Raw genomic sequence first — 23,550 nt, 5'->3', positions numbered from 1 at the left:
TGGCAAACTGACTTTTGACCACCATATTGCCTCCATTGTACGGACAACTTTCTACATGGCCCACCTCATTAGTAAGGGTATCTCATCCAGGGACAAAGTGGTCATAACATTCCTGTATTCTTCCCATATAAGACCCATTATTGAGGACAATGCCCCTTTTGGCATGTACCTCTCAAAGCACATGCAGCAGCCGGAGAGACCACAGAGGTTCCTCACCAGGAGAATCCAGGACCTCAAACATCTACACTACACAGATAAGCTAAAGGCCCTGTCCTTCTACTCAGTCTCATACAGACTCCTCAGAGGTGACCTCTGTCTGGCATACAAAGTAATCTCAGACCCAGCCTTGATGGGACTGCTACATATCCGCAAGTCAAGCTCCAACTGCACGCTCGACCTCAACCTGGTCTTTGACATCAGTAGGACTTGATGGCGGGACAGATTTGTATCTCAGAGACTCACCCTTATGTGGAAGAGGCTCCCTCTCCATGTGAAGCATAGTACCTCATTAACCCTTTTTAAGTGCAACCTGGATAACTGGAAAGGGAAGAGAAAATACACCCTTGGGATTCCACGTGTCCCTGCTGGACAAGGACATCAGGTGCTGACTTGTTGGAACATGGACTAAATTCTTGGCTAGGCTTGTAAGGGCTTCAGGGCCAATAGCCTAGTAACTTCCTATGATCCTATAATTTCCTTAAACGTAGACAGAAGAGATGCTGAAAGAAGATCATGGAAAGGAGCCTTTTGGATTGACTGGTGCAGCTATAAGAAATGGATATTGAATGATCACCAGCTTGGGTTATACTGAAGATAACCTGCCAGACATATCAGATTCAGTTCATGATCAGCAGCTTGGCTTACATTGAAGATAGTCTGCCAGACGTATCAGATTCAGTTCATGATCAGCTGCTTGGCTTACACTAAAGATACCCTGCCAGACATATCAGATTTAGTTCTGTAACTGTAAAATAGAAAAGTGGACATGGACAAACTAACAGATGTGGCCAATGTGGCCGTCATCAAAACATACAACACACCCCCATGTAGGAAACAGGGACCCTGGTAACAGATAATGTGAGAGGGTGGTAGCTAGAGATAATAAGAGGAGGAGAATTTATTCCAGAGAAGTGGGTGTCATCCTGCTGTTATTAGGGGCACTAATAAAGTTCCAATGGAATAGTATATGCAGTTGTAGTGACTCTTTAAGGAAGGGGACTCAGGTAACAAAGAACGGTCATTAGATGCACTAGTATAGTAGGAGGCATGGAAGGACTTAGCTATGAGAAATCATCTTGGTGTGCAGAATGTGTGGATGGGATACCTTAGGAATTAGACTGAAAGCACAAGAGCTACAAGAGAGTATAAATGCCAAATTAAATGTGTTCAGTTAAAAAAAGTTCAGTGCACTGACAATGTGGTGGGACACTAGAATACATTGCTGGTGGGACTGCTAAAGTCTTGTATTAATCAGCTGGTGCTTTTAAAACAGAATCATATGAAGAGGGTGGTGGAGTGGCAGCAGTTTTATGCAAGCTGCAGCGACCTGAAAGAAGCCATAAACTCATGGTATTCTTCTGTCACTTGATATGAGTATTAGGATCCACTAAGGCAAATCCAGGTCAGTGTCCACTCAGTGTCAACTCATCAATACATATGGACTAAGAATAATGTCGCTGAACCCAGTCATTGAAAAACACATCCTTTTGTTGAAAGAAAGACCCAATGCACATCTATAAGGGACAATTTGCACCCCATAACACCCTTAATTAAAAGGTCTCATCACCACATGAGAAAAAAAAAACATCCTGCAAGAGTAAAAATATTATCCACATGAAGTGACATCTCAAAATTAACTCCAAGTGAAAGAAAACACAGCTGGAGGACAGATAACTTCAGGAAAGCAGTATCAGAAAGATAACAGTTAACCAGTTAGCTCTCAGCCTTATATAGGATAACCATGTTGGTATGATACAACTATAACTTTTTTTTTTTTTTTTCATTTTCTGACTCTAGTTTCAATAAGGTCAGGTCAATATCAGGCCATCCATGTTTAATAGACACAGTGCGAACATCTTTTCTTCATTTAAGAGCTGTCCAAGATTAACACAGTCTCTCTTTTAACTGTGGTCAGCTCTTACATGATGAAGCCGAATGGTGCAGAGTAGTTAATACCACTCCATAATGTACAGAAGCTAGCTATTCAGGCCAACGAGTTGAGTTAGCCTCATCTAACTTTTTTTCTTGTAAGAACCTTGAGGAAATAGACAGAATGCTTATTTTGCTATTATCTATTGTCTCGAATTATACATAAAATATACTTGATGGAATGATTAAATAAAAATATACTTGTATTAAATATGCCTGATAAAAAGATTAATTAAGAATAAACCGGTAGCAAACCTTTGCTGGACAAAAATCTCGATTTGCCATGCTCAAAACTGCCTAAAGCTACCAGTTTTCTAAATAAGTCACCAGTCAATAGTTCTGACTGTAAGTAGTTTGTAGAGTTTTTTAAATTTTATATTTCTAATGTCCAGTATTACACTCCATGTATGCAACATAAAGCCTGGTGGGGAAATGGCAGCTGGGAGATAGGATGGCCAAAATCATTGCAGATGACTGGTTAGTTTTTCTTTGTATTCTATAATATTCCTCATGAAGAAATGTGCAATGTGCCATAACCACTTGCATGACCATGCCACTACCCCAATATTTCTGAAAAGTATGGCTGCCAGGGCATTTATTACATTAAAGAGTGGCCTCGGGGGGGCCCCTTATGTCCAAACCATTGAAAAAATGCAGTAAGGAGTCTTAACAGCCTCTTCCAGACAGGACTCCTGGCTATTGGCTGCTGAAAGTTCTCTGCTTTCTCTTTTGGTCTACCATGATCTGGAATTCTAGTAAAACCAGGTCACTGGCAGTGTGGGTGAATATCTTTCCTATGCCATATGCCTTATTGTCACTGAATGTGTTTTTATGTCCCTAACCTTGTGTTTATTAAACCTTAACCCATGTTTTTCAAACTTACTGAAAGTACATATTCCAAGCTACAATAATAAAAAAGTTTTGAACATTTAACAACTAATAGAGTTGTACATGTCATAGTCACATTAAGTGCTGTAGGAATATGAATGTTAAAATAACATACAGTGTTACTATATTACATGGTGTAAAGTACTGGTTCAAAACAGTCAGTGATGTGAGTTTACAGTATTCTGACTAAATTTTAATTATAATATTTTCTCATATTATAGTGACATGAGACAGAATGTCTGACTTGTTGAGAGCAATACGAATTCAGTGCTTGATGATTTGTTTACCTTTTGGTTGTCTAGTTTATAGCACAGCATAGAAGTCACTTGCATCCAGTGTATCTCTTCTTCCAAGTCTTGAAATTAGAAATAGAGCTAGTATTCCATTATATATATAATGTTCAATAGCATATATTTTTAAAAATATGTTTTTATTTATTAACTAGGACAGTGCAGTGATCCATATGATTCTTTTTCAGACTCAGCACAAGAAAACCTTTTGGATAATTTGCGTGCCCACAATCACTCAGTAGGTAAATGGAGGCTGTGGGAATCAAACCCCAGACTACAAAAAAAGCAGATTGTAAGTATTGTATTGCTTTAATGCTCTGTCCTAACTGTCAGACTGAAATAATAGCTGTCAGAAAGCAAACACTACAATTTCAAAAATCTCTGCATGCTTCAAACAGACTGTAATTTGACTGCCAAGCTATCTATATCACAGGTTGGCACCTATTGTGAAAATAAATCATCAGCAACTTTCATCAAAAAGTAATGTGGATAAACATATATCTTTGCCTCTAGCACTGATCTGCCTTAGAAGATTACTGCTGCTTTTCTTAGTCTTGAGTTTTTACGGGATACAGCACATCATAAAAGACAAACTTCTGAGGGTGGCTGTACATGTATGAAGCTACTAGTCACACTGGGCCATATGCACTTTCCTTTATAATACCAGTAGTGTGAGGATAATGGGAGTAACAGGACAACAGCTGGAGAGATCGCTGCCAGGATAACTACAGTAAGCATGAGCCAGCATGCAAAGCTGTATTGTTAGAGCGCCTGCTTTCATAACCTGACATCATTTCAGATACCCAGTAGCAAGCTTATTGACTGAATGCTTTATTTTCATAACAGATGACACTCACAGCATTTTTTCCATTCATTAAAAGTGTCTTTTCCCCACATTTGTGATATGTAAAATATGTTTAGTTGTCCTTAATTTTTGGTGCTATAAATGTTAAGAACCTGAGTTATAAAAATATTCCTTTAATACAGGAACTCTACAGATGGGAAAAAAAGCCTGCTGGCAGAAAATAATTAAATCCCAAAGGTTTGCTTATCTATTTGTATTATCCCACAAGCATGCATTAGCATGCAAAGCAAGTTTGTAATAACTTGCTTTTTCAAAATGTGGCATGTTTATATATAGTCACTACCAAGATTCTTATTTAATTTTTCATCCATCATGCATGACATTTATGGCAAACTTACGTTACCTTCTTCATTAAAGTGGCCTCATCCCCCATTGTTTTGCATAAAATAGATTTTGCTGTCCTTTGCTTTGATAGGGTAGAAAATAATATAACCCAAGTTAAAAATTGTTCCATCAAGAATGGAATGCTCTAAATAGGAAAATAACCTATCCACATAAATTAAATCAAAATTATAAATGATATATGCTTTTTTTCTTCTCATCAAACTGTTCTTCTGACACAAGAAATTGTACTGGAATAAGCAAACATATGACGTAAAATTCATGAGATCAAAACGAGAAATGTTAATTAGGGACTAGAGAAGCGTCAGCAGTGCTCCTCTCTTTCTCCCTGTCATTCTGCCTACACGTCTGTCTCTTTGCATCTTTTGGCCATTTTAACTCCCTAGAATTAAGTTAGCATTTACGTTTTTATGTATTTGTTAACTGGGTAGAGCACCGATCTCCATGGACCATTTTCAGGCTCAGCCCAGGAGAGAAAACAAATAAAAGGAAGAAAAAAACAAGAACACTCAATAATACTAAAAAAATGAGTAAGCAGAAAAGTCAACAAACAATGGCAATTATGTAATATAAACATTTAGGAGTGTAATAAAGATAGCGTAAAGCACCCTGCTGGAGCATCTGACATGGAAAAAAATCCACTAGAAGGGCTGCTCAGGAACTGTAATATGTAGGTACAAAGTGTAACTTTCTAACAGAATATGGTAGCTGTTTGAGCTATTTATCTGTATTTTTGTTTGGAGATTTGGGAGCTCTACGCTGCGTGAGTCTAAGTAATATTGGTCTTCATGTAAAATTTGCTCTTTGCTTGGTTGAATAGATGAATTTTTAATTCTGTCCTGAATGTGGGGAAGGGCTATATGTCAGGTACGTGTTTGAGGATGGATTCCCGTATTTTAGGATCTATGACCAAGAAGAAATGTTCTGTTTGCGTTAGTTTAGTGAATGGGATGAGGACATCGGGGAGGAAGTGGAAAGAAATCTCAAGTTATAGAGTGCTTAGCTTCTAGACAGTCTGAGTCATAGTCACTTTCTGAAACCACACATAGTGGGTCAATATTATATTCATCCTATGATAACCATTGGAAAAGAATGCAGGAACTGTGTAAACAAGGACCTTCTCTAAGGTAGACAATGAATGTTTCTTCAATCTTTTTTTTCTTTTTTTTGTTTTTGGTGCTGTATAGTACTAAGTATAATCAAGATCAAGAAGTAATGGTGATGAAAAAAGAAGTAGAACCAACAAGGAAAACTTATCAAAGAACAAGGCACCAGGCACTGATGACATTCCCACACAAGTAGTACAGCACTCACATGAACAACGCACCAGGCACTGATGACATTCCCACACAAGTAGTACAGCACTCACATGAACAACGCACCAGACAATGATGACATTCCCACACAAATATTACAGCACTCACATGAACAACGCACCAGGCACTGATGACATTCCCACACAAGTATTACAGCACTCACATGAACAACGCACCAGGCACTGATGACATTCCCACACAAGTAGTACAGCACTCACATGAACAACGCACCAGGCACTGATGACATTCCCACACAAGTAGTACAGCACTCACATGAACAACGCACCAGACAATGATGACATTCCCACACAAATATTACAGCACTCACATGAACAACGCACCAGGCACTGATGACATTCCCACACAAGTATTACAGCACTCACATGAACAACGCACCAGGCACTGATGACATTCCCACACAAGTAGTACAGCACTCACATGAACAACGCACCGGGCACTGATGACATTCCCACACAAGTATTACAGCACTCACATGAACAACGCACCAGGCACTGATGACATTCCCACACAAGTATTACAGCACTCACATGAACAACGCACCAGGCACTGATGACATTCCCACACAAGTATTACAGCACTCACATGAACAACGCACCAGACAATGATGACATTCCCACACAAGTAGTACAGCACTCACATGAACAACGCACCAGGCACTGATGACATTCCCACACAAGTATTACAGCACTCACATGAACAACGCACCAGGCACTGATGACATTCCCACACAAGTAGTACAGCACTCACATGAACAACGCACCAGGCACTGATGACATTCCCACACAAGTATTACAGCACTCACATGAACAACGCACCAGGCACTGATGACATTCCCACACAAGTAGTACAGCACTCACATGAACAACGCACCAGGCACTGATGACATTCCACACAAGTATTACAGCACTCACATGAACAACGCACCAGGCACTGATGACATTCCCACACAAGTATTACAGCACTCACATGAACAACGCACCAGGCACTGATGACATTCCCACACAAGTATTACAGCACTCACATGAACAACGCACCAGGCACTGATGACATTCCCACACAAGTATTACAGCACTCACATGAACAACGCACCAGGCACTGATGACATTCCCACACAAGTATTACAGCACTCACATGAACAACGCACCAGACAATGATGACATTCCCACACAAGTATTACAGCACTCACATGAACAACGCACCAGGCACTGATGACATTCCCACACAAGTATTACAGCACTCACATGAACAACGCACCAGGCACTGATGACATTCCCACACAAGTAGTACAGCACTCACATGAACAACGCACCGGGCACTGATGACATTCCCACACAAGTATTACAGCACTCACATGAACAACGCACCAGGCACTGATGACATTCCCACACAAGTATTACAGCACTCACATGAACAACGCACCAGGCACTGATGACATTCCCACACAAGTAGTACAGCACTCACATGAACAACGCACCAGGCACTGATGACATTCCCACACAAGTAGTATACCACTCACATGAACAACGCACCAGGCACTGATGACATTCCCACACAAGTATTACAGCACTCACATGAACAACGCACCAGGCACTGATGACATTCCCACACAAGTATTACAGCACTCACATGAACAACGCGCAGGCACTGATGACATTCCCACACAAGTATTACAGCACTCACATGAACAACGCTCCAGGCACTGATGACATTCCCACACAAGTATTACAGCACTCACATGAAGCGCCAGGCACTGATGACATTCCCACACAAGTATTACAGCACTCACATGAACAGCGCGCAGGCACTGATGACATTCCCACACAAGTATTACAGCACTCACATGAACAACGCACCAGGCACTGATGACATTCCCACACAAGTATTACAGCACTCATGAACAATGCCAGGCACTGATGACATTCCCACACAAGTATTACAGCACTCACATGAACAACGCACCAGGCACTGATGACATTCCCACACAAGTATTACAGCACTCACATGAACAACGCACCAGGCACTGATGACATTCCCACACAAGTATTACAGCACTCACATGAACAACGCACCAGGCACTGATGACATTCCCACACAAGTATTACAGCACTCACATGAACAACGCACCAGGCACTGATGACATTCCCACACAAGTATTACAGCACTCACATGAACAACGCACCAGGCACTGATGACATTCCCACACAAGTATTACAGCACTCACATGAACAATGCACCAGGCACTGATGACATTCCCACAAGTATTACAGCACTCACATGAACAACGCACCAGGCACTGATGACATTCCCACACAAGTATTACAGCACTCACATGAACAACGCACCAGGCACTGATGACATTCCCACACAAGTATTACAGCACTCACATGAACAACGCACCAGGCACTGATGACATTCCCACACAAGTATTACAGCACTCACATGAACAACGCACCAGGCACTGATGACATTCCCACACAAGTATTACAGCACTCACATGAACAGCGCACCAGGCACTGATGACATTCCCACACAAGTATTACAGCACTCACATGAACAACGCACCAGGCACTGATGACATTCCCACACAAGTATTACAGCACTCACATGAACAACGCACCAGGCACTGATGACATTCCCACACAAGTATTACAGCACTCACATGAACAACGCACCAGGCACTGATGACATTCCCACACAAGTATTACAGCACTCACATGAACAACGCACCAGGCACTGATGACATTCCCACACAAGTATTACAGCACTCACATGAACAACGCACCAGGCACTGATGACATTCCCACACAAGTATTACAGCACTCACATGAACAACGCTCCAGGCACTGATGACATTCCACACAAGTATTACAGCACTCACATGAACAACGCACCAGGCACTGATGACATTCCCACACAAGTATTACAGCACTCACATGAACAACGCACCAGGCACTGATGACATTCCCACACAAGTATTACAGCACTCACATGAACAACGCACCAGGCACTGATGACATTCCCACACAAGTATTACAGCACTCACATGAACAACGCACCAGGCACTGATGACATTCCCACACAAGTATTACAGCACTCACATGAACAACGCACCAGGCACTGATGACATTCCCACACAAGTATTACAGCACTCACATGAACAACGCACCAGGCACTGATGACATTCCCACACAAGTATTACAGCACTCACATGAACAACGCGCAGGCACTGATGACATTCCCACACAAGTATTACAGCACTCCATGAACAACGCACCAGGCACTGATGACATTCCCACACAAGTATTACAGCACTCACATGAACAACGCACCAGGCACTGATGACATTCCCACACAAGTATTACAGCACTCACATGAACAACGCACCAGGCACTGATGACATTCCACACAAGTATTACAGCACTCACATGAACAACGCACCAGGCACTGATGACATTCCCACACAAGTATTACAGCACTCACATGAACAGCGCGCCGGGCACTGATGACATTCCCACACAAGTATTACAGCACTCACATGAACAACGCACCAGGCACTGATGACATTCCCACACAAGTATTACAGCACTCACATGAACAACGCACCAGGCACTGATGACATTCCCACACAAGTATTACAGCACTCACATGAACAACGCACCAGGCACTGATGACATTCCACACAAGTATTACAGCACTCACATGAACAACGCACCAGGCACTGATGACATTCCCACACAAGTATTACAGCACTCACATGAACAACGCACCAGGCACTGATGACATTCCCACACAAGTATTACAGCACTCACATGAACAACGCACCAGGCACTGATGACATTCCCACACAAGTATTACAGCACTCACATGAACAGCGCACCAGGCACTGATGACATTCCACACAAGTATTACAGCACTCACATGAACAACGCACCAGGCACTGATGACATTCCCACACAAGTATTACAGCACTCACATGAACAACGCACCAGGCACTGATGACATTCCCACACAAGTATTACAGCACTCACATGAACAACGCACCAGGCACTGATGACATTCCCACACAAGTATTACAGCACTCACATGAACAACGCACCAGGCACTGATGACATTCCCACACAAGTATTACAGCACTCACATGAACAACGCACCAGGCACTGATGACATTCCCACACAAGTATTACAGCACTCACATGAACAACGCACCAGGCACTGATGACATTCCCACACAAGTATTACAGCACTCACATGAACAACGCACCAGGCACTGATGACATTCCCACACAAGTATTACAGCACTCACATGAACAACGCACCAGGCACTGATGACATTCCCACACAAGTATTACAGCACTCACATGAACAACGCACCAGGCACTGATGACATTCCCACACAAGTATTACAGCACTCACATGAACAACGCACCAGGCACTGATGACATTCCCACACAAGTATTACAGCACTCACATGAACAACGCACCAGGCACTGATGACATTCCCACACAAGTATTACAGCACTCACATGAACAACGCACCAGGCACTGATGACATTCCCACACAAGTATTACAGCACTCACATGAACAACGCACCAGGCACTGATGACATTCCACACAAGTATTACAGCACTCACATGAACAGCGCACCAGGCACTGATGACATTCCCACACAAGTATTACAGCACTCACATGAACAACGCACCAGGCACTGATGACATTCCCACACAAGTATTACAGCACTCACATGAACAACGCACCAGGCACTGATGACATTCCCACACAAGTATTACAGCACTCACATGAACAACGCACCAGGCACTGATGACATTCCCACACAAGTATTACAGCACTCACATGAACAACGCACCAGGCACTGATGACATTCCCACACAAGTATTACAGCACTCACATGAACAACGCACCAGGCACTGATGACATTCCCACACAAGTATTACAGCACTCACATGAACAACGCACCAGGCACTGATGACATTCCCACACAAGTATTACAGCACTCACATGAACAACGCACCAGGCACTGATGACATTCCACACAAGTATTACAGCACTCACATGAACAACGCACCAGGCACTGATGACATTCCCACACAAGTATTACAGCACTCACATGAACAACGCACCAGGCACTGATGACATTCCCACACAAGTATTACAGCACTCACATGAACAACGCACAGGCACTGATGACATTCCCACACAAGTATTACAGCACTCACATGAACAACGCACCAGGCACTGATGACATTCCCACACAAGTATTACAGCACTCACATGAACAACGCCAGGCACTGATGACATTCCCACACAAGTATTACAGCACTCACATGAACAACGCACCAGGCACTGATGACATTCCCACACAAGTATTACAGCACTCACATGAACAACGCACCAGGCACTGATGACATTCCACACAAGTATTACAGCACTCACATGAACAACGCACCAGGCACTGATGACATTCCCACACAAGTATTACAGCACTCACATGAACAACGCGCAGGCACTGATGACATTCCACACAAGTATTACAGCACTCACATGAACAACGCACCAGGCACTGATGACATTCCCACACAAGTATTACAGCACTCACATGAACAACGCACCAGACACTGATGACATTCCCACACAAGTATTACAGCACTCACATGAACAACGCACCAGGCACTGATGACATTCCCACACAAGTATTACAGCACTCACATGAACAACGCACCAGGCACTGATGACATTCCCACACAAGTATTACAGCACTCACATGAACAATGCACCAGGCACTGATGACATTCCCACACAAGTATTACAGCAGTCACATGAACAACGCTCCAGACACTGATGACATTCCCACACAAGCATTACAGCACTCACATGAACAACGCACCAGGCACTGATGACATTCCCACACAAGTATTACAGCACTCACATGAACAACGGACCGGGCACTGATGGCATTTCCATTGAAATGTTACAGCACTCACATGAACAACGCACCAGGCACTGATGACATTCCCACACAAGTATTACAGCACTCACATGAACAACGCACCGGGCACTGATGACATTCCCACACAAGTATTACAGCACTCACATGTACAACGGACCGGGCACTGATGGCATTTCCATTGAAATGTTACAGCACTCACATGAACAACGCACCAGGCACTGATGACATTCCCACACAAGCATTACAGCACTCACATGAACAACGCACCAGGCACTGATGACATTCCCACACAAGTATTACAGCACTCACATGAACAACGCACCAGGCACTGATGACATTCCCACACAAGTATTACAGCACTCACATGAACAACGCACCGGGCACTGATGACATTCCCACACAAGTATTAGAGCACTCACATGAACAACGTACCGGGCACTGATGGCATTTCCATTGAAATGTTACAGCACTCACATGAACAATGCACCAGGCACTGATGACATTCCCACACAAGCATTACAGCACTCACATGAACAACGCACCAGGCACTGATGACATTCCCACACAAGTATTACAGCACTCACATGAACAACGCACCGGGCACTGATGGCATTTCCATTGAAATGTTACAGCACTCACATGAACAATGCACCAGGCACTAATGGCATTTCTGTTGAAATGTTACAGCACTCACATGAACAACACACCAGGCACTGATGGCATTTCCATTGAAATGTTACAGCACTCACATGAACAACGCACCAGGCACTAATGGCATTTCTGTTGAAATGTTACAGCACTCACATGAACAACGCACCAGGCACTGATGGCATTTCTGTTGAAATGTTACAGCACTCACATGAACAATGCACCAGGCACTAATGGCATTTCTGTTGAAATGTTACAGCACTCACATGAACAACTCACCAGGCACTGATGGCATTTCCATTGAAATGTTACAGCATTCACATGAACAATGCACCAGGCACTGATGGAATTTCCATTGAAATGTTACAGCACTCACACGAACAACGCACCAGGCACTGATGGCATTTCTTTTGAAATGTTACAACACTCACATGAACAACGCACCAGGCACTGATGGCATTTCTGTTGAAATGTTACAGCACTCGCATAAACAACGCACCAGGCACTGATGGCATTTCTGTTGAAATGTTATGCACTTACATGAACAATGCACCAGGCACTGATGGCATTTCCATTGAAATGTTACAGCACTCACATGAACAATGCACCAGGCACTGATTGCATTTCTGTTGAAATGTTACAGCACTCACATGAACAACGCACCAGGCACTGATGGCATTTCCATTGAAATGTTACAGCACTCACATGAACAACGCACCAGGCACTGATGGCATTTCTGTTGAAATGTTACAGCACTCAAATAAACAACGCACCAGGCACTGATGACATTTCTGTTGAAATGTTATGCACTCACATGAACAATGCACCAGGCACTGGTGGCATTTCCATTGAAATGTTACAGCACTCACATGAACAACACACCAGGCACTGATGGCATTTCTGTTGAAATGTTACAGCACTGACATGAACAACGCACCCTGCTGGCTAGGCTTACGTAGGCCCTTGGGCCAATAGCCTAGTACCTACCTATGAACCTATGAACCTATATATATATATATATATATATATATATATATATATATATATATATTCATTTGGGGGGCCCCCACACATGGGGGGTTTGAGATTCACTCTTTTCCTGGGTTTTCAGTCTTTTTTTTGGCATGTCAGCACTCAGCATTTTGAATGCTGACATTTCAATACGGAGCTGTGAAAATAACATAGCCTCAAAATGTGTTTGCGTGTTACTCTAACGAAGACATAAATATCTTGAGAACTGGTAAAATTAATACATTTGTTCTTGGTGAAGAAGAAATAGAAATACTAGACAACTTCAGCTTGTTTGGCTCAATAATCAAAAATGAAATGAAAAGCAGTCAATAAATTTAATTATGAATAGATCTTGCCAGAATGGCGGTGAAGGATTTAGATAAGGTCTTCAAGTTCAGAGATGTATCTTTACATGCAAAGATTCACATTGTCCAGGTTATAGTACTTTCAGTACCATCATATGCATTTGAATGTTGAATAGTAAAAAAAACTAAGACAGAAAGAAAATTGATGCCCTTCAGTTATAGTCAGGTGAAGAATATTATGCAAACCATGGACTGTCCAAAAAATAATGAATCAGTATTGGCGGAGATAAAACCTGCATTCTTTGGAAACTCAGATGACAAGGCTTTGACTTTCATACTTAGGACTTATCGTGCAAAGAAAAAGATCATTAGAAAAAGACATGATGCTTGGTAAGGTTGAAAGTCAGCATGAAAGAGGAAGATCAGCAAGTGATTGATAGATTCCCGTGTGTCAGTGATTAGCATTACAATAAGGACAGAGCATAGTTCAGAACAACTCTCCATAGGCTGAGTGGCACTTAACAACAACATTACCAGCTTTGAGTACACACAGGTATTTATTTAATTTTCCTTTTGATAACTGGGTAAGCACTCTGTCCTGAAGACCTTTTCCAGACATGACCTGCTCCATAGGCAAAGATACAAGCAATACAACAGTAGTAATATTACAGTAATAAATAAATCAAAACAGAGAGCAACAAGGTTATGCAAACATAAGAATATATTCAAATCAAAGAAACCTTACAGAATGTAACAAGGTCTGAAATAAGGGTAATTTCAAAGTGTGGTACTGAGTGTTCAAGTGTAGCATTTTTGTTGATGTAAGACAACAAATTACTGAGGTTCTAGTCAGGCTTAGTAAAGCAGCTACATTGTTTTGCTGTACTAGGTGGGCATTTAGTTTTTTTTGAAACTGTGTACTAACAGTATGTAGATTATCTGCCAATCTTTCCACTCAGCTGGTGCTATTTGAAGGAGGGATCTTTCCTAAACAGCTAATGAAAATGAAGGCCTTAGCAGAGTTCTACTAGAGTATTTTCTAAGAGTATGAATGACCTGTGATTTAAAGCATATTTCTTAGGGGAGAACATTACCTGCCATAAAATAGCTTGCATTTGAGTGAATTCAGCAGAAAGGCTGCTCTAGATGTGATGTCTATGAAACATTTGCTTTTTCTCCCATTTCCAGATCCTGAGTTCTTCTGATTGCCTCTGAACTCATATTTTTAGACTTCTTTAGCCAGGCAGACAATTTGTCTACCCGTATCCATTTAAAGGGGCTATTTCCTGCAGCTATTATATTAGTCATACCAATGGCTATAAGCACAAGAGGTAAACTCTTGGTGTAACAGTGTGAATTGTTGAATCTGGTAGCACACAGGGATGAAGCCCTAAGTGCAATACCAGGGATAACTTGTTCAGCCAGTGAGCATGGATCCTGGTGAAACCAGTGGATGAGAAGGTGGAACTGAGTGACCGATGAGCTTTTCTAGCCAAAGAAAAGCTATGGGGACCTTCATTGTCCTAGTAACACCAGATGGACCCTTAGGATGCAGGGGTGTAGCAATATGTTAATGGGATGATGTTATCACAGTCAGCTTGTCTGAGGGTATGTGCAAGCCTGACTAGTCAAGGACACTATGTGGGTACTGATATGGGATTTTAACAGATAGAACACTCTTCTCTTTCTGCCAGATGAGCTCCGAGCCATCCACATGACCTGCTGTCAACAAATTAATTCCCAAAAATAGGTTAATGGTAATATGGGCACTTGAGGATGAGATAAAGTGGAAGGCATAGGTAGTGCATTAAGTGTGGGAATATACATTTGGGTGAAGGGCACAAAAAATGGATAAAAAGTAAGATGTTATCTCCCTCCAAGAGTCTGTATGTATTGACTAAAATGGCAATTTTAATTTGTTCAAGATTGGTACTTTCAATAAAGTGGCATCCACCCCCCCAGGACTACTCTTTCAGCACTAACAGTCTCTCTTTAAGTTCACCTTCTTAAATGGATGTAACCGCATGTCTAGACTATGGCAAATTAAAATGGGAGTCCCTGTGGTGGGCATGGCTACTTGGTTCCATTCTTGTAATTCATTGCTGTTCTTCATCTTGAACTTTCAGGGATGTGCCCCATTTACTCTATTTTCCCTTGCCACATAAACCTGATAGTATTTAAGGGATCCGAAATGTAAATTTGTAAAATACTATCTCTTAGCATGACATTTTATCAGCACTTGCTGTATCCCCTACTGTGCTATCACCTGCCAATGGAGCACTTTAGTATCTGCCCCAGCACATTTGAAGTATTGAGTGTATGGCGTGTTCAATCATGGTTAATAGTAGGTCCTGTAGTTTTGGCATTTTTCAGACACAGATCACTAGTGTTGCCTGTGATATCACATCATCATTATAATGGTGGACAGGCACTCACTGAGTTTAACTATTTCCATGGTGGTAGGTAGCTGTAATGATAAAGATGATCACTTTCTAGTTAGTATAAATGATAAGTACTCCCTATTTAACTGCAGCATTGACTGTTTTTATCAAAAGATGAAATTAGGTCTGAGATCCTTGGTCTTTGTTACAGCAGAAATAACCTCTGTTATATGCATGTTACCCTGACCACTGATGGTCTGTGAATTTTGCGTTTTCATCACAAAAAAAAAAATCAGCAAAGATATATATATATATATATATATATATATATATATATATATATATATATATATATATATATATATCTCTTTCTAGGGGGTCTTTATTAGATCATAAAAATTTTCTTTCATTAACGGCTTATTCATCGACCCCCTATCCATCGAAACTAACTTAGGTGAACATCGACATTTTTTACAGAGTAAGTAACCAACTGCAAAGTCAGAAATAAAGCCAGCACCGCATGTGGCAAATCAACATAAATTTAATGTGTAAAAATGCACATAAAATAAAACTAATAGCACATTAAGACAAAAAACAACTCCTAGGTGTAGGGAAAAACCCCAAAACCACTTAAACCAAACTGGTTTCAGCCAGAATGCCTTCTTCAGTGAAGTGCCATAAATACTGAGTTAACCAAACTCACTTATAAAATCACAAAACCAGCCCACCAAACAATCTCATTGGATAATACATCCTTCATTAATAATGTTCATTCAAGCATGGGGAGAGCAAACCCCCCAACTTAATTATCCATTTCTTCTCTTTAACATTTAATATGGAGTGCCAACATGATTTCTCCCTACATTCACTCTTAGTGCAGTCAATAGTCGTAAACCTGAAGTTTGCCTGTGTATATTTTAAAGTGTGTTTGTAAAGTGCATTAGATTGCCTCTTATTTTTAATGTCACTGGTATGCTCACTTATTCTGAATTTCAAAGGCCATGACGTCTTCCCTATATAAAAGGCAGAACATGAACAGGTGGCCAAATAAATCACCCAAGGGGTACTGCAATTGGCAAAAAACTCAATATTGTACACATTAGGTGCATTCTGGCTGGTGTATTCACTGGTTTTAAAGACCCTATGACAGTGTGAGCAATGCCCACATGCCATACATCCCCTCAAAATATTACCTGTAAGTGTTCTTGGAACATACAATTCCCTATTGTAACCCATAGAAGATATGGATAATTAAGTTGGGGGGGTTTGTTCTTCCCGGGCTTGAATGAAGATTATTACTGAAGGATGTATTATCCAATGAGATTGTTTGGTGGGCTGGTTTTGTGATTTTATAAGTGAGTTTGGTTAACTCAGTATTTATGGCACTTCACTGAAGAAGGCATTCTGGCCCAAACTGGTTTGGTTTAGGTGGTTTGGTTTTTTTTCCCTACACCTAGGAGTTGTTTTTTGTCTTAATGTGCTATTAGTTTTACTTTATGTGTATTTTTACACATTAAATTTATGTTGCTTTACCACATGCAGTGCTGGCTTTATTTATGACTTTGCGGGTGTATGTTTGGAGCCTTTGCACCTGCCGTACTTGCGAGTTTGTTTTGTTCTGCATTGGATTTGGTTCCCGCTGTTGGCGACTGTGTGGTATGCATCTACCAGCCTAGAAGGGCCTTTTGATTTTTTTCTTTTCCATTTCTATCATCATCATTGGTAATTTTTTATTTTTTTTGGAGTGAGCCTACATCATCTTTCTACAGCGATATGTGGATGGTTACAGTTGGCGTTTTTTGCCTAGTCGCCGATGGTCGAGGGCCCAGTGATTAAGATTCCCAAACACTTTCTAGTTTCATTATACTTTTTACCGGGTTGGTGTTTGGAAGGTACTGATACATCATTTTTCCACATTTACCTTTTTTTTTTTTTTTGGCTGGATGTCGTGGACTGTGAATTGGTTCATGAAGGTCAACATACTAAACTCTACCTAGGCATTTTTATAAGTGCTTCAGGTTGGCAACATTGTGGAGATTCTTCTGGAGCTGGTGTTTTCCCTGTCTGTCGACAATTTTGGGTCACTGATTCATTAGGCATGGTTGTGGTCTGTATTAGGACTATATTTTTTCCTCTTTATCGTCAGAACCATCTTCTACCGTTTTGGATATTTGGTGGGGCAACAATCGTTGGACTTACATTCATTGGGTTTTACTAATTTTCAGCATCATAATTCTTACATCGAGGGGCCTGTGCGTTGGACTGATTATTGAACATCCATGTTTTGGGAGAATTTGTGTACATTAGAACTTTTAAATTTGTTGGTTTCCATTATATTGAGAAACGGGTGTTGACATCCAGGAACTTTTTTGCCATTTCTGAGATTTAACTGAATCTGGGTTGCCAAACTACTGACAAAAGGACATATGGGATTAGTTATGTAACTATATTATCTATTTTGTCTAGTTTATTTTTATGTATAGGCGATTCATACTTTTTTGCTAGGGTGAAAGATACTGCATTTTTGGACTGAGTATCTAATATTTATGGGGACAATTTGTGTGCATCTGAACTTTTGGACATTTTGGTTTCCAGTGCATTGTGAAATGGGTGTTAACATCTGGGTATTTTGTTTCACTTCTGAGATTCATCTTGCCAAAACCACTGACAAAAATGACATATGGGACTAGTGATGTAACTATCTGATTTGTCTAGCTTATTTCTAATATATAGGTGAGCTATATTGCAAGGGTGAATAATACTCTATTTTTGGACTATTGTTTACATGTGTAATACGGAATGTGAATTAGGTCTCAGATGTTACAATTTCTAGATCCATTATGTTTGCTGTACCATACTAATTTGCATTAATGTTGGTTTTGGGTTTCTGGGGACTGGATACCTATGTTCAGGATTTATACAAGGGTTTTTGTACATTATCTACCATTGGTTGGTCCTATTCAAGTATCAAGATACTAGTTCTGCTATACACAGGTTCCCTAATATACTTATATTACATATGATTAGGGTTTGGTCTGTTTCTGTTTTTTATAATCAGTGTGCACCAATGTCTTAGCTTATTGTGGGTACTAATTTAATTGGAGGATATATAGTTTGGCTGGTAGGACCTCTACTTGTGGGGCTCCGGTTTGATTGGCGCCATTTCATCTTAGTGTATATATTAGAGTTTTGGGTGTTGGTTAGCCATTTTAGTTTGGATTTATTTGGGGAAGGTTGATACCTTGGAATTGTTTTCCACACCTTGAGTCACAGTACTATGGGCCATTTGGCTTCTGGCAGATTTATTATAATATAGCTTTAATATATATGGGATGGGACCACACTACATTTAAATTTTTGTGAATGATTTGGGGTTCGTCCGCTTGACGGATTCTTTTGGGATGATTTGATACATAGCATTGATACATAGCATTGTGTACTGGAGCAATAGATCTTTATTTTACTTTGGTTTGTACCACAAGGGCTATTATTGTATCAGAACCTGAAGTGGTTGAGTTGATTATTTATATTGGCCAACCGTATTGAGGTGGTTGAGATGTATCATTAACATTAAGTTTGTTGATACGTAGCAGTGTGGTCATTACACATTGGGTACACTGTACACAAGGGCTATTTATGGTATCATTATATACTGTAGTGGTCAAGTGATATTTGGACACCACTATATGGGTATTATGCCTATTGGATATTATGCTTTGATTGTAGTGTTGGCCTGGTCTCCATAATATAAGCTTTTTGGTTAAACATTCTTAGCATATTATTCTTTTTTGTCTTCTGAAGACGATTGGCTCCAGTATTCATTGCTCTGGGCTGTGGAATTCAGTGATCATAACAATTGCCTATTGGTGGATTTATTTACTGATATGATTTAGGTGGTGTACTGCCTAATCTATCCAAACTTTGATAGCTGACGGAAGGGGTCCTACATCAGATTACACATTGATATTTTTTCTATGTAATTTTGTTACAGATAATCATTTTTATTTTAAATCAATCATGGATTTGGCTTCCCTTATTGAGGGTCTATCATCGGATAGAGATAACTTGGAGGTTTTTCGTTTAGGATCAGGCAATGTCTAGATGGGCTCGGGCTCCATAGATAATGATCTGGTCAGTCTTTGCGATGGCATATTTTTCAAACTTACCAAATGTATGAAACACCTTAGAACCAATGTTTGGCACTTGACACTTTTCAAGGCCTATCAACACAAGCAGATTACCCCCAGGGGACTGAGGGTTTAATTACAACCACTAGTTCATAATGTGGATGATTTATTAGCTGAACAATGGGCACAAGTTCAGCAACATGCTTTTATGGGCTTTGTTAATGCACTAGCAGCATATTACGAACGTACAGTCCAACAAGATACACAGACAGTGGAATCCCTATGTTCAGAAGCATCAGCTTTTGAATCTCTACCTTGCTATAAATCTTGTTTGAATCAGTTAAGTAATGATCTTTTGGGTTTGGAGCAGACCTTTATAGACAAAAAAATGAAGAAGTTCAGCAGGGACCTTGGGGATTATGAAAGAGGTAAACCCTTTGATTATTCCAAGAATGTGAAGTTTAATCTTCCTGATAGGAAACCCCCAATGTTCAAGAGAAAAATGACCCAAACCTGATTTGAAGAGGAATAGGGATACCCCAAGCTACTCCTCGGAGGAAGAATCCTCCTCCAATACAGAGGTGGATGCATACCACACAGTTGAGTTACCTGATCCAAAAAGAAGTAATCTGGGACACCCTTTAGGGCCAGGACTCACAGAGGGGGGGAGGAAGCATAAATCCTGTAGGCAGTCTAGAGGGACTACACAAGTTGATGAAGCAACAATAGTTCCTTGTATGAATGTACACAATATATCTTCAGTAGTTCTATCCGAAACAGAAATTAATGTTTTGAATAAAGGTGTAAATTTTGTGCCAGGCTTTCTTGTCCCTGAACATTCTTTTGCTAAAGATGCTATGGATTTTTGTAGACTGTTGAATCTTAAATTATTTTTTGAAGATAGTGCGCCTAACACAGCTGTGGGTTTTAAATTTCAAAGATCTACTTTTATGCCTCTCATGTCATCTATTGTTTCTATTTTTTTACAGAATGTTCTCAAAGATCTCCATTTCAGTAAGAAGAATTATTCTTCTTTTTCCAATAACATTACTCGTAATGAGATGCAGTGTATTGATAAACTCAAGAATAATAAGAATATTGTGATCTCACAAGCAGATAAAGGAGGGGCAGTAGTGGTTCAAGATTGGGCCTCTTACTAGGCTGAGGCCAATAAACAACTTAAGGATTGTAGGCATTACACTTGGATGCCCTTGGATCCTACTAAGGGGTTCAAATTGGCTACTGATGCTTTTTTAAGGGAAGCCAAGGAAGAGGGTATTATTACCAGTTCGGACTTGACACAATTGACAGTTCAGACACCTAAAAAACAACATCTTTATCTTTTACCTAAGATACATAAGGACCCTGTCTGTCCATCTGGTAGACTTATAGCGTCAGGTAATGGCTCCCTTACCAAACCCCTTTCAGAACATTTGACCTATTATTTGAAACCATTATTGGCCCTGGTTAGGTCATGCATCCAAGATACAACACAATTCTTGAGGATCATATGTGATTCACAGTTGGAAGCCGATTAGCTTCTGTGCACCCTGGATGTTACATCCCTTCATACTAACATCCCACATTCGGCTGGGTTGATGGCCCTGCAACATTGGCTGGATGTATCAGAACTTTATAGACCTGGGTTTAACACCTTCTTAGTTAGTCTAGTGGAACACATATTGACTAAAAATGTTTTTTACTTCCAAGACCAATGTTTTTTGCAGATACAAGGAACAGCTATGGGTGCTTCTTTTGCACCCATATATGCAGATGTATTCATGGCCTTAGAGGAGGAGTTAATTTACAACTCCAGCCACAATCTGTTTATTGATGAAATAGACACCTAGAGGCATTACCTCGACGATTGTTGGCTTGTGTGGAAATCGGATGTCACTTACCTGGAGGAGTTTGTGACCTATCTTAATGAAAATAAATGGGGTATGGAGTTCAAAGTTAGTTTCAACAAAACCCAGATTACTTTCCTGGATGTTCTGGATAGTCATAAGCCAGACAGTACTTTAGATACCCAAGTCTATAGGAAATTTCCACAATATAATTCACTCCTTCATGCCAGTAGTTTCCATCCACAACATGTGATTCGGAATATTCCCAAATCTCAATTCCTCCGTGTTTGAAGAATCTGCTGTGATACCCAGACCTATCATCAATACAAACAGGATCTCATTTCCCGTTTTCGGAATAGGGGCTATCCATCTGGTAACATTACAGGGGCATGTAATTGGGCCACGAATCAGGATAGACCTAATCTATTGGAATACCAGAAGAGACCTTTGGAGAACAATTCCCCTATCAGATTTGCATCAACCTTTGGTAGAAATACTAATACCTTTATGCGGACAATCAACAGACATTGGAATTTCTTGATGGGGGATGAGAGACTTGCTAGTTGTTTAGGAGACAGATGCTCTTTTTCATTTCGGAGGGGCCGCACTTTAGGGTCACTTTTTTCTCTCTATAAAGGTACGGGTTACAATAGGGAATTGTATGTTCAAAGAATGTTTACAGGTGATATTTTGAGGGTTTGTATGGCATGTGGGCATTGCTCACACTGTCATAGGATCTTTAAAACCACTGAATTCACCAGCTAGAATACACCTAATGTGTACAATATTGAGTTTTTTGCCAATTGCAGTACCCCTTGGGTGATTTATTTGCCCACCTGTTCATGTTCTGCCTTTTATATAGGGCAGACGTCATGGCCTTTGAAATTCAGAATATGTGAGCATATCAGTGACATTAAAAATAAAAGGCAATCTAATGCACTTTACAAACACACTTTAAAACATACATAGGCAAACTTCAGGTTTACGACTATTGACTGCATTAAGGGTGAATGTAGGGAAAAATCATGTTGGCACTCCATATTAAATGTTAAAGAGAAGAAATGGATAATTAAGTTGGGGGGGTTTGTTCTCCCCAAGCTTGAATGAACATTATTAATGAAGGATGTATTATCCAATGAGATTGTTTGGTGGGCTGGTTTTGCGATTTTATAAGTGAGTTTGGTTAACTCAGTATTTATGGCACTTCACTGAAGAAGGCATTCTGGCCGAAACTGGTTTGGTTTAGGTGGTTTGGGTTTTTTTCCCTACACCTAGGAGTTGTTTTTTGTCTTAATGTGCTATTAGTTTTACTTTATGTGTATTTTTACACATTAAATTTATGTTGCTTTACAACATGCGGTGCTGGCTTTATTTCTGACTTTGTGGCTGTATGTT

This window comes from Protopterus annectens, chromosome 1.part1 (assembly GCF_019279795.1).
Source record: "Protopterus annectens isolate FY-2018-M chromosome 1.part1, PAN1.0, whole genome shotgun sequence".
Classification (NCBI taxonomy): Eukaryota; Metazoa; Chordata; order Ceratodontiformes; family Protopteridae; genus Protopterus; species Protopterus annectens.
The sequence above is the reverse complement of the archived record's forward strand: the minus strand, read 5'-3'. Positions refer to the sequence as shown.